The 8842-nt window shown below is 36.7% G+C and overlaps 1 pseudogene; it reads left to right on the top strand.

Annotated features, from left to right (window-relative positions):
• The first annotated feature begins 7144 nt into the window (after nucleotides 1-7144).
• On the top strand, nucleotides 7145-7656 carry LOC107871849 (annotated as a pseudogene).
• The last annotated feature ends 1186 nt before the right edge of the window (nucleotides 7657-8842 follow it).

Below are 8842 nucleotides of genomic sequence, written 5' to 3'. Positions count from 1 at the left end.
GTGTGGCGCGCTACACACCCCTAAAAAAGACTCTACTCGACACGGCTTTATGGACTCCTAATTGACCACGAACCTAGTCTCTAATACCAAATTGATAGGACTTGATCGGGGGTATTGTCGTAATAGGCATCCTAATTTCGATCGAGACTGGAGATAACCCCCGTTACCAAACCCAACCTCCAGCCGCCTACCCTAAGTTGGCTGAATTTTGAGTATAAAATTATATAGTGTAATAGCTCACATGAAGACTCTAGACAGGATCACAACCGTGACTGGCCCAATCGAGTCCAACCATCCCACACCAACCGCCCAACCATACCAAACCATTCCAAAGTCCATAAACTAAGTCATAACCAAACAAGCTTCAAAACATAATATAATTAATCCCAAAATAAAATATAATGGAACAGTGAGAAATTATGTCCAATGATATTAGTCCACTATCTTATTCTAATGTCAAGGCCAACACCAATACTGATCCCGCCCATTCCAACCCATAACAGTACCACAAATCCTCTAACCAAAAAAGTAATAAAATCCGATAGGGATATGCCACTAACCATGACCAAAACTAATATCCAAAATAAAATCAAAGTGTCTAGAAATAACTATAATATGAAATGGAGCCTTCCAAAAGGATAGAATCTCACCACTTCAGTCCAAATTCTGATCCCTAAGTCAATCACTATGTAGGAGGGGAAGAACAGTTGGTTACTGCACAGTGGGGGTATACATCTACCACTAGATGGGTTAGCGGGTGAATACTATTATAATCTTAGGATAAAGATAAAATAATACCATTTATAAAGACAAGTAAAATCATCCATATGCACCTAACCATGCATATATATATAACCATACCAGGAAAGAGAACCAGGTTTAGCATGCATTTAAAACCTTTGCCTGGGTTATATAGTTGTGTCATCCTAAACCACCTACGGGCTATATGGGTTTAGCTCCTCGTACTGAAAGGGCCTTAATTTGTGTAGCTGCACGAACAGGAAAGAAAACCTGAGATGACTAGTACATCCCTCAAAATATAGTATGACATCATACACACTTTCACCAAAACCAACCTCATATCGAAAAATATGAGTTTCCAGTTTTGGTCCCTTCAGGACCTTCACCTTCCATGACTTTGTTACATATCCTACAGTAATTGCCTAATAAAACCATTACCAAGAGACCAATCAATCCATTTACCATTTATTAACTAAGGCCATTTAGTGGTGGTATCGTCATACTGACCATACTTGCAAGTACTATCCACAGCCAACCATATATAGGTTTAAGGGAAATCGCCCTTCTATTTACCATATTAAACCACTTAGGGGATTCTATGTACCCCACAAGCATAACCATTTAGACATTTACCTTTCTAAGTCATTTAAACCATGCATAATTCCCTTACCAAGTTTTAAAAAAAGCAAGAGTTCCATTAAAAATGCCCAATTCAATGAAAATATTATGATAGGCATTTTGTCAAACATATTGGGGGCATAATATAACCAAAACCAATTCCAATTACCAGTAAACCATTCCCAAGCAATCCAATTATCCAAAACCGCTATTAATGCACATAGATCATAGTTAAAACCATGGAAAACCATAACCAACCATTTAATATCAAAAACCCCAATTCATATATAAAAAACTAAAATTATACAATCAATGAAGTCATGAAAACATTCACAAAAACCATTCTTCTAGTTGGAATTAACAATGAGGGAAGAGATCATGCCTTAAACCAAGATGATGATGGAAGAGATCACCAAGACAAACCCCAAACTAATTCTCTAGTTGAAACCCTAGCTTCCCTTGCCTAAAAGTTTTTGAGAGAATTATAGAGTGTTTAGGAAGAGTTTCTAAGTGTTAATGAATGCAATAATAAGGTAAATAACCTCCCAAGTAGGTTAGAAGTTATAGGACCTTATTATGATAAGTAGGGAAATGTCTAGAATACCCCCACTTAAGTTGCACCAAAACCCCCTCACAAGGGTACGACTGACCGTTATGAGTCGTACCCTCTAATATGATTGGTACCCTCCACTCGTATCCTAGACTCAAACTTTGGATCCAATATTTTCCAGCATACAACTCATCCAACCAAGTCGTATCCAAAGCATACGATCCATACCCTTCATCCGAACACCTGGAAAATTAAACCCAAGGAAGATTTAGACACTGTCCACCATACGAGTCTATGGTAAAACTCATACCCTGGCTTACCACTCATGGTGAGACGCTCGTACTCAAATCCAACCTAAGTAACCAAGTCTAAGATTAAGTTAAGGAACCAAATGATCCGTACCCACTAATACAACTCATACCCCTAAGTCATATCCATTCCAGTGACCAAAATCCATCTCACCAACCAATATTGGTCAGCATATAATAGGACCATACCATTCATACCCCATCATACATCTCATATCCATGAGTCATATTACGTCCAGAGACTAAAATTCTAGAAAATTTTCTAAGGGTCAAAACCCAGGGTGTTATATGTAGGAAGTTAAAGTTTGAGGTTGGGGATAGGGTGTTCCTAAAGGTGTTTCCCATGTAAAGAGTAATGCAGTTTGGGAAGAAGTGTAAGCTCAGTCTCTAATATAATGGTCCGTACTTGGTATTGAGGGGGGTTAGGAATGTGGCATATAAGTGGAATTGCCTTCTAGTTTGAGCTCCATCCACTCGATATTCTATGTTTCTATGTTGAGGAAGGGTATAAGTGATTCTTTGCAAATTGTGTCTCACAAGGATATTGGTTTTTTGGATTCCTTATCTTATGAGGAGATTCCGATTGAGATCTTAGATCGGAAGGTTAATTGGTTTTGGACCAAGGACATAGCCTCGGTAAAGGTTCTATGAAGGAACCACAAGGTGTAAGAGGCTACATGGAAAGCTGAAGAGGACATGAAGTCCAAGTATTTGTTCCTGCTTTCTACTGTAGAAATTCATGCGTAAGGTATGTGTCCTTATTAACATTTTTGTTTTCTAACTTCCTTGTATCTTTGCTTTCTAACTTATTTAAAGGTTAAAGTATAGGCATTGGGGTTTAAATCATGTTTGTATTGCCTTATCCCATTATTTAGGGACAAATGATCCAAGTGGAGGAGAATTGAAACACCCTGAGTTTTGGCATTGGAAATTTCTTGAGCTTTGAGCTTACTGGTATTGTAACGACTCATGATACAAGTAGTATGATATGTATATGAGTCAGGTGACCCAACTCATAAGGTATCCAGTGATTGGTGGTTGGGATTCTATTTTGGGTACGACTTATTGGATATAGGTCACATGGTGTGGTGGCAGGTCATTGGGTTGATCCTTCACTTAATCTGAGGCTCAGTAACTTGACTTGCCTCTGAGTACAAGTGACTCACTCAGAACCATGAGTATAGGGTACGAGTGGTATAGTTTAGTTGTATGTTGTCCAACGCCAAACACTTTATATTTTGTCTTAAGTACGATAGGCCATACGAGTCATATTTTTTAGTCATGAGTTGGGGAAATGGATTCATATATATGAACAGTATATGGATGACCAACTTTCTATTTTGGGTACGACTGGATGGCACCAGTCGTATGATATGGTGATGAGTTGGAGGGTCAACTCGTATCCACCTGCGATGATTTTATAGTTTTAAGTTGGGGGTATTCTGGACATTTTTCCTCTTAAATTCTTTTGACACCATAATATAAAACATCTTTTGGGACTTCATTAACCTATTATTCTCAATCAAACACCCTCTAAACTTTCTCAAAATCTCTCTCAACTCTTTGTTCAAGCAAGAGGCTAAGGTTTCTTTAATACAATTAATTAGGGGCTTTCAAGGATGAAACTCTCCATATTCCTTAGTGTATAAGGCATATTACTCCTCCCTCATTATTACTTCAACTAAAAGTATGTTTTAATGGATGGCTTTAATGGTATTACTGTGGTAATATTTGGGTTTTGAAATATATGTGTGGGGTTTTTGTTGTTCTTGGTTGGATAATGTTTTCCCATGTTTTACTTATAGTTTTCATGTTATAATTGTGGTTTGAACATGTGATTTAATGGCAATGGTCAATTGATATATGGTTTTTGGTTTTGAAAATCTTATGCCCTCAACATATTTGCTAAAATGCCTATGAGAATGATTTTGTCATATAGTTTGACTATTATTGAAAACTTTACATTGCATAACATGGTAATAGAACCTAAATTGGTTAGGTTGGTTTTAAATGGCTTGGAAAGTCCATGAAGGCCATGGCTTTGGTTGAATTGAAAATCTTGTGGGGTACATAGAAATCCCCTAAGTGTTGGCTAGTGACATTGCTTGCAAGCTATAGTCGGTATGATGATACCACTTTATAATTCCTTGACATTTGAATTCTGGAATTGGTGGTTTGACTTAGTACTAAATGTTTTAATTGGCAATAATGGCGGAATATGATAAATAATCATAAAGGTGTGAGTCCAATGGATGGACACTGGGAACTCATGTTTGCCAATAAGAGGGTCGGTCTTGGTGATCATATGCTTGGAGGTACGCAGGAATCCTCAAGTTTACTTAAATATATTTATAATAGAGAGTGAAGGTACACGGGAATCCCCAGCCCCTATGATATCACGGGTTTGTACGTCTACACATACTGGGGCTTGTTTAGGGGGTAATACTGGACCTATATAGCCCATCGATGGATTATGACGATAAATCTGTACAACCCGGATTAAAGTTTTAAATGCATGCTAAACCTGGTTCCTTTATCCGGTATGGTATATATGTATGTATATGGTTTCATATGGTTATTTACTTTGGTTATAAATAATGTCATTTCTTTATCCTTATTCTTGAGTACATACTAGCGCTCACCTGCTAACTGTCTTTGGTGTTGTATCCCCACGCGACGGAGGAATCAGCCATACTACTCCTCCTGCTCAGTGACTTAGATTTGGAGACAGCCTTTGCATTATACTGAAGTGGTAAGATTTCATACTCCAGAAGACTCCATTTTATGCTATGGACTTCTTTACAATATTTTTATTTCTTATACTTTGGTTTTTCTATGGTCGGAGGCATGTCTCGATCGAATATTCTTCATTTTTGGATAGAGGCTTTGTGTGACTAATATGGTCATGGGTGATGTTGGTATTAGTGTCAGCCTTGGAATTGGTATTGGCATAAAGGCTGACACCAGTTAGGTATTTGATAGGATATTTAGTTGGTTACGGTTATGAACTTATTCAAATATCTTTCAATTGATTTTTCTATATCTTGTTATATGTTTGAAATTCATCCGACATAGGGTGTAGGGCGGTTATATTTGGGTATTGGGGTTGGTCTTAGGTCCGAGTCAGACTTGAGATGCCCGACATGACTAGGCTCTGGTTTGGGTTATGTCAGCATCGCAACATCAAATTGGTGCATAACCAAGCCCTTCTGCGCATTGCCAAAAGAATGATTCCATCGCTAAATCCAACAGTTTGGGCCAGTTCAACTTTCAACGAAATAACAATGAAAGATATAATTCGATTCATCGTTGAACTAGTCAGCGAGGCCAAGTTCCAGTGCCAATTTTGATAGATGACAACCATTAGAGCTTAAATTCAAAGTCAAATAGGTAAGCCTTGGAAAATTTGGTGCATTTTCAATTCTTTGATTGTCCTGAAGAAGAGATGGAGAAATGCCTTTTAGGTCGGAACCAGGTTAGACATATAATAACTTGGTAGAAGACTTCTTCTCCTCATGTTTACAGTTCTTCAAACCTTTATGACATCCTTGTTTCTTTTTTGTAAATCTTCTTTCTAGTATGATATTTGGTTTTCTCATATATTTTGAAAATCTGTAGGGAGGAGAACATGATAGTATTGAAATAATAAGGAAGTGATTCCAGGTTTACATGGAATCTAGTCTACCTGTTATTGCTTCTTAGTATTTGTACAACTTACAAGGATCACCTAGTAGCTTGCATAGAAAAGGATATTTGGCCTACTTAATGTAGTGGAAAGGTAAATGTACGGTGTTGCAAATGTTAGGCCTTATGCAGAGTTAGATCTCTTCTACATTATGAGATCAGTAAATTAACACTTAGGTGTGAAATTTTTGTGTTCTTTAAAGTGATGCTGAGGATAACAGCCAACTTTTTATGATTCTTGCCTTACAAGAGTTCAAACAATTTCTGCATATATGTCGAGTACATGGAGCATTATTTGATTTATCATGATTCGTATGGTAAGATTCGTATGGTCCATGTACTCACCGGAGCACGGAGATGTGTACAATACAACAATATCATATCTGTGGGGGATTATGGTGACCAAGGGTTCCACATAGCACATGGATTCCATGTTACACTTGAAGCCCAATATATGTTATAACTAGACAACTAGTACTACCAAAGACAATACTGTAAGGCCCTGTGTGTGCTTTTTGCACCAACTGCCATCTTTAATCGACTTCAATTCACTCATTCATTCATACATATTCTGCTATTGCCACAAATATTATAGTCTTATAAATTGGTTAAAAAACACGCTGCCCCACTTCCAGGACCATGGTTCTTGATATTTTTCATCTTTTAGTATATTCTGAATAACAGTTGCACATCAACTGTTGTAAAACAGCTTGGCTACGTTATGATTTGAAATAGAGCTATTGAAACTAAATTTTACAAACCGATTCAATCTCATAAAGAATACAAGCACACCAAATTCACTGTACCTTTTTGGTCTATTAGGATAAAGCATGACACTCCAGAGGACTACCATTGGAAGAGCATAGAGACTCCCCTAAAGTTAATACTAAAATAAAGTTTATGGCAGTGAAAAATTTACTTGTATTGCTATTTAATTATCAGGATGATTGAGCAGTTGACTCTACAGCAAGGAAGTGCATGTGAATAGCTTGAACTGGCTATGGCTGTCTATACGAGATAGGATGGGCAAACTACGCAAAACTAACATTTAAGTTCCTGCAACTGATAGAATAGTATGGAAAGCATTTTTCTTCATCACCACGAAAATCTAAAACTGTAGAATAGTCTTATAATTAGGCTCAAGACATCAAAAGAAAGAAGAACCAAACTGTAGGAAATAAGATTCCTTCGTAAGCAATATGAAACATATTGGGAACTGACTGCAAGGTGACTAGAGGAAAGAATGCAAACTGCTGCAGCGAAGAAGAGCGACAACACTAAGTACTATGAGATCTTAGGTATTCCTAAGGTTGCTGCACTAAAAGATATCAAGAATGCTTACCGTAAAGCTGCCATTAAGAATCCTGATAAAGCCATAAAGGAGGTGATCCTGAAAAGTTTAAAGAGCTTGCACAAGCTTATGAAGTTTTGAGCGATCCCAAGAAGCGTGATATATATGATTGGTATGGTGAAGATGCTATCAAGAAAGGAATGGGCGGTGGAGGTAGTGGACACAACCAATTTGATATCTTCTCATCTTTCTTTGGTGGTAGCCCATTTGGCGGAGGTGGTGGAAGCAGCAGAGGAAGAAGACAAAGAAGAGGAGAGGATGTTGTCCACCTTCTCAAGGTTCCTTTGGAGGATCTGTACAATGGAACATCAAAGAAACTGTCACTATCTCGCAATATATTGTGCCAAAAATGCGAAGGGAAATGATCTAAATCAGGTGCTTCAATGAAATGTTCTGGCTGTTAATAGGACATAATCTAAGAGCTTTCCCCTGATCATCGATTTTGCATTTCAGGTTTCCTATAAGGATCGTGTGTCCTAGATGATAAAAGACTCATCACTCTATCATAATTCTCAACCGCAACATTGTTAGATTCTTCTATTTCTTCCATTTCACATCTCTCAACCCCAAAAACCAAAACTTCACTTCCTACTATTACTATGCCTCAATCTCATACAAGTTGGGATCGACTATACGAATACGCAATACTTCATTTAAGCTAAACTCAAACCACACAAAACAAACAAAAACCACCCTCTCAAGAAAATTGAACAAGAATTTGGTTCGTTTTATCAACTTAATGTCGATAAATTTAACAATCTAGAAATTCATTTCAGTCAATTGAACCATCTTGAACTGTTCCTTTTCAAGAACCATCAAAAGGGCAGGAAGTCTAATTCCTAAAATCAAAAGAATTGCCCCCAAAACACAAGAAAAACTACACACACACACCTCAAAAGTAAAAACTCAAGATATACAACTTCAATTAACTTCAAGATGGGAAAATTCAGCATAAAATTAAAAAAAAAAAAAAGTATTTATCACAAAATCATCACCTTCAGTATCAATAGTTGTAAAGCCTCTTTCGATTATGTAAGAATTCACCTTCAGTAATCAGTTTCTCCTCAATTGAGACGGTAGCAATAGGGATGTCCTTGAATCGGATGACAATGGCAATTTAGACTGTAGCAATCGGAGTTTCTTGCAACCATTTCTCTTCAAAATAGCAATCAGAGCTTTGGAAAGACATCATCAGCAACAATCCATTCCCGTAATTGTGTATAGCAACAATTGAGACTTTTCAGTTGAGGGAACCCTAGATAATTTGACTCATAATCGGTGTTTCTTGCAACCCTAGATAATTTTGCCTAAAAATATGTTTATTGTACGTGTGTTTAATCTTATTTTTTTTTAGTTGGATGTTTCTGATTAGAATTATTTTTTTAACTAATATTTTATATTTTTTTTGTAATTAAAAATTGGAGGAATATAGTATTTTAGTGTTAAAAATATTGGAGGGAATATCAGATTTTGGTATAAATTTTTGAAAAGTTATAAGACAACACTTATAAATTGTTGTTTTAAAATAATGAAAATAGCCACATTTTAAAAGTGTGATCATATTTGTAAAAGGCATTGTCAATTATATTA

The sequence above is a fragment of the Capsicum annuum genome, chromosome 5 (assembly GCF_002878395.1).
Source record: "Capsicum annuum cultivar UCD-10X-F1 chromosome 5, UCD10Xv1.1, whole genome shotgun sequence".
Classification (NCBI taxonomy): Eukaryota; Viridiplantae; Streptophyta; class Magnoliopsida; order Solanales; family Solanaceae; genus Capsicum; species Capsicum annuum.
The sequence above is the reverse complement of the archived record's forward strand: the minus strand, read 5'-3'. Positions and strand labels throughout refer to the sequence as shown.